Source organism: Camellia sinensis, chromosome 15 (assembly GCF_055761805.1).
Source record: "Camellia sinensis isolate YWXY chromosome 15, ASM5576180v1, whole genome shotgun sequence".
Classification (NCBI taxonomy): Eukaryota; Viridiplantae; Streptophyta; class Magnoliopsida; order Ericales; family Theaceae; genus Camellia; species Camellia sinensis.
The window spans coordinates 118,806,944-118,812,943 of NC_138975.1; positions in this window are offsets into that span (position 1 = coordinate 118,806,944).

Consider the following 6,000-nt stretch of genomic DNA (forward strand, 5'->3'; position numbering starts at 1 on the left):
AGAATTTTTATGCAATTGTTTTTATTGACATTTAAAAAATGAATAAATAATAATATTAAAAAAAACTAAAGTATAAGCCATCATAATGGTCATTTATTTTAAGTGGCAAAACCAAAACGGCATTACATCATATAAAATTCTATACAATCTTTCATACCTATCGTATATATATATATAGGGAAATTTACGATCAAGTCTTATTTTAACAAATAATAGTAGTTAGATCTTACTTGCAAATCTTTAAATCCATAAGTCTTCTGTTAGTTTTATATGACCAATTTATCCTTACAAATTCAAAAATATACAACACCCTCTCTCTCTCTCTTCGTTCCTCTCTCCATCTCACAAATTTTAGATTTTTCAACTTTTTTGTTCATAAATTCTGAGTAAACATCAATATCAGTTAAAAACATTCTCAGATTCGAAGTCATTTCTTTCTCTTTATCTCCACAAATTTCAAAATTTTCTACTTTTTCATTTACAAATTTCAGAACAACAACGTTAGAAGATCATTTACTATCATCAAACATCGATTCAATTGGAACATTCTCAGTTTCGAAGAAGCGAAATAGTGAAAATAAGAACTCTCATTGCAAGTAGTTTTCTACAAGCTCTTGAAGATCACTTCGTTTCTTGATACCCTGAGGTTTGCAAAACTGTGATCGACAACATTATAGGTCTGTTCAACGATTCGAGAGTTTTTAAATTCAAATATCTTAAACTCTAATTTTTGAAGGATTTTTTTTCTATTTCGAAACTCTTGTTTTTTAGTTTGATATCAATTTCAACATTGATTTTGGTTTCATTGTTCTCAAATATAGACTTCATGAGAATGAAATCATCTATTTAATCTCATGTTCTTTTGTCCCCCCTCATTGTTCTTAGTTTTAAAATTAGGAAAAACTGCTAACATTTTCAGTTTTACTAAATAGTCAAATCAAATCAAAAAGCAGAGGGCAAAAACATTTAATTTCATGCTCTGTTTTTTTTTTTTTTTTTCCTCCCCTCAGTTTGCATATACGTCTTTTGTCGGCCAATACACACAAACTTTTTGGGACTTTTTCCAAACTAAGCCTCTTTTGCATCCTATTTCCCGAATTAGGTCTAGTTTGGATGGAATTCCCAAACTAAGCTAAAGCGTTATTACAAATCACGCTTTCACTGTTTGGAGTCCAAAATTTGATGAATAGTGAAAGCGCTATTGTAAAACGCACTTTTAATTAATAAATCGCTGTTTTAAATCGCGCTTTTAACATAAAAAATTTTTTCTAAAGAAAACGCTATTTGAAATAACGTTTTCACTGTACATATAATTTTTTTTTTTTTTTTTAGAAAACGTTATTTCAAATAACGTTTTTACTGTTGAAACATCCACCAAAACCAACCCACCTCTGACACACGCACACACCCACACACACCCAACCCACACTAAGCATTGCTTTTAATATAATTTTTATATATAATAATAAATTATATAATTTTTATAATTTTATAATTTTCGTAAATATAAATCATTTTTAGGTTATGGATGGTTTGATTTATAACACGTATGTAAAGGTAAAAAATTTTGTAATCAAAAATAATTTTTACAATTTTTATAATAAAAAATAATTTATAAATTACCAAAAATAATTTATAATATATATGTATTTACTTTAAATAAATTATATATAATCCGTATGTATTATATATATAATTTTTATATATTTACTTTAAATAAATTATTTTTGATACGTATGTATTATATATATACTTTAAATAAATTATTAATAAATATATAATAGTTATTTTATAAAATAAATTATTAATAAAATTTTATAACACATATGTATTATAAAATTTTTTATAATAATTTATAATACGTATGTATTATTTAAATCTTTACATTTTTTATTTAAAACTTTTTACAGTAAACCCATCTTCACATTTTATAATACGTATGTATTATTCAAAAATAATTTATAAAAATTTATAATTAATACGTATGTAAATAATTTAATACGTATCTTCACATTTACATTTTCAGTAAACCCATCTTCACATTTACATACGTATGGTTTAAGGGTAAAGTTTTTTATAAATGATAAATCAAACCATCCATAATTTTTATAAAGTAATCAATTTATTTTACAATCAATAATTTTTATTAATAATTTATTTTATAAAATAATTATTATATATTTATTAATAATTTATTTAAAGTATATATATAATACATACGTATCAAAAATAATTTATTTAAAGTAAATATATAAAAATTATAATACGTATGTATTTAAAAAATTTTATAATAAAAAATAATCAAATAGCGTATGTATTATATATAATTTATAATCAAATAGCGTATGCAATTTTTATAATCAAAAATAATTTATAAATTACCAAAAATAATTTATAATACGTATGTATTATAAAAAAATTTATAATAATTTACAATACGTATGTATTTACTTTAAATAAACTATATATAATACGTATGTATTATATATATAATTTTTATATATTTACTTTAAATAAATTATTTTTGATACGCATGTATTATATATATAAATTATTTACTTTAAATAAATTATTAATAAATATATAATAATTATTTTAGGTTATGGATGGTTTGATTTATCATTTATCAAAATTTTTACCCTTAAACCACACGTATGTAAATGTGAAGATGGGTTTACTGTAAATGTAAATGTGAAGATACGTATTAAATTATTTACATATGTATTAATTATAAATTTTTATAAATTATTTTTGAATAATATATACGTATTATAAAATGTGAAGATGGGTTTACTGTAAAAAATTTTAAATAAAAAATGTAAAGATTTAAATAATACATACGTATTATAAATTATTATAAAAATTTTTTATAATACATACGTATTATAAATTATTTTTGGTAATTTATAAATTATTTTTTATTATAAAAATTGCAAAAATTATTTTTGATTACAAAATTTTTTACCCTTACATACGTGTTATAAATCAAACCATACATAACCTAAAAATGATTTATATTTACGAAAATTATAAAAATTATATAATTTATTATTATATATAAAAATTATATTAAAAGCAATGCTTAGTGTGGGTTGGGTGTGTGTAGGTGTGTGCGTGTGTCAGAGGTGGGTTGGTTTTGGTGAATGTTTCAACAGTAAAAACGTTATTTGAAATAACGTTTTCTAAAAAAAAAAAAAAAAATTATATGTACAGTGAAAGTGCTATTTCAAATAGCGTTTTCTTTATAAAAAAATTTTTATGTTAAAAGCGTGATTTAAAACAGCGATTTATTAATTAAAAGCGCGTTTTACAATAGCGCTTTCACTATTCATCAAATTTTGAGCTCCAAACAGTGAAAGCGCGATTTGTAATAGCGCTTTAGCTTAGTTTGAGAATTCCGTCCAAACTAGGCCTAGTTTGACAAATAAGATGCAAAAGAGGCTTAGTTTGGGAAAAGCCCCCAAACTTTTTAGTTCACTTTCATAGGATATCTAAGTGATCTAATAATTGTGACATTTCTGCTCCAAAATGGTCTGATCTATATCTCTCTTTCTTTCTTTGGGAAAGAAGTTAAATTAGATGCAATTCATTTGTCCAAATATAAATTATCTTTGACACTTTTATATCTATTGTGATATATTACTTAACTCATTACTCATGTGCATAAAGTTATGATATTTTCAGACTTATTATAATGTTAAGGCTATATTTGTTTGGGTGGACATGAGTTTGGGATTGGACTAATAGTCCAATAAAATTATTAATCCGATATTTGGTTAAACAATTGAAGTACGGACTAATTACTTTAAACTTGACTATTAGTTAAGATAGGATACATAATCCAACGGATTGGTAGTCATAGGACTATTAGTCATGGGAATGCTAATCCAGTCCGTCCAAACAAACATGATGTAAGAGTAGTAATATAATGAAAAAATAGACCATTTTCTTATTAATTTAATATTATTGGATGTGGTTTGGCTGTATCATTTAATTATCACTATCCATCTAGCTCTTAAATTATTATTTAGTTAGGATGTCACCAAATATATTGACCCTTTACCAAGAGGTGCAATTGACCTGCTCTCATATTTCCTTCCAACCTAAACTACCCCCACACCGAGAGAGAGAGAGAGAGAGAGAGTCCAACTACTAGGCACTGGTACCAACCGCATCGTAGCTCATCATTCTTGCCCATGGGTTAGTTTTATCCTATAGCTTGGTTAGACTTTTGAGTTTCCATGTGGTTACATTTTTTAGCCTCCGTTTGGGAAGTGGGTTGACTTTTTAGCTTTTTGATTTTTTTGGCTATTTTAGCCTGGGCTTAAAAGCTTGGTTTGGGAAGGGCTTTTTGGCTTTTTGGCTTTTGTGAGTTTTTTTGTGAGAGAAGAATGTAATGATTATGGGTTGGATGTGATGTTTTGTTTGTTATGGCTAAAATAGCCTATTTTGTTTTTTATGACTAAAATAGCTAAAAAAACCTACAAACCCACTTGCCAAACACATGCTTAGTCAGTTATTTTTTATTTGGGTAAATTACAAAAACCTGTTGGACTTTTCTAGAGAATTGGAGGGGATTCTACTTGCACTTAAAATATTATTTAGTATGCTTAATTTTTTAATATTTTTTATTAAATTATTTCAATACACTTTATATATATATTTTAAATTAATCTTCAAGATAAAATCATAATTTATAATATACCTAAATAATAAACTCTAAATTGCATCACTTTAAAAAACCCTTTCAATAACTCTTAAACAAATTTTGTTCACAATTGACACACCAAATTCTCACATAATTTCAACATTGGGTAGTACACAAACTTGAAGATCATAATACATATTATAACAATTGCCATCGTGTTTGCTTCTACAGAATCACTATTTTATAATATGTTTTTGCTTCCACTGGTGAAGATGATAGTTGAAAAATTAGATATCATTATTTATATTTTACTTTTTTGTTGTTATAGGAGTATGTTCCTCGCCATGAATGAGTTGCCTCGAAGTTGAGCTGGGAGACAGAGCAACTTGGTTACCCCCAAACACATGAAATTTCTAGATGAAAATGGATCTTGCTTCTTAGAGAATCTTTTTGAGAGGAAACCCACACGAGTTTATGACCATGGGAGTGTTTGTTTGGGTTTTTTTTTGTGTAACTTATAGTTTTTAACTTTTGAAAAGTTATTTTAGACTCTTTGGTTAAATTTATTTTAAATAGTTTCTGATTTTAACAAATTATTCTAACTCAAAAAAATTGATTCTGAGAAGTTGCTCACCCTTTGCTTTTGATTAGCTTTTGTTGTGGACATGTTAATTTACGGTTATATCCTTAGATTTTTTTATTTTATATTTTTTTTAAAAAAGAAAAAGACCCAAATAGACTATAGATTATTATTATTATTTTTTATGAGAAATGTAGACAAGTAATGAATAACAAAAAATAAAAGTTAATTGAAAAAGCTACTTCACAGCTTATTTAACAAATACTACTCAGCAACTTAAATCATAATCTAACAGTTGCACCAAACATATTAACAGCTTCTGACTAAAGTCATAATTTATTATCTGTTAAGTTATAATTTATTTTAACAGTTACATCAAACAGGACTAATAAGTCACTGTAAATGAGTGTTGATTTAGAGTTGCTGCTGATGATGAAAAAGGGTAGATTCGAATGAAATAAAAATTGTGGTGGGTTGCTAAAGAAACTCTAGCAACAATAAATCTTATATGGTGCAAAGTTTTGTAGAATTAAACAAGGCATTGATTGAAATTTTAGCCAAAAGTGAAGAGACTTACCTGTTAGTTTTGAAATTTCTTAGCCCTAAAACCCAATTATTCTACGAATCCTAAAACCCTAAATTGATTAGGTATAAGTGAATAGGGTATATCATGAAGAAAAAATAATATTTTATTTTAGGATTTGATGTGTATTATCAAACTTAGTATTTTATTAGTAAATTTATATTACAACAATGCTAGATAGTTCAAAAT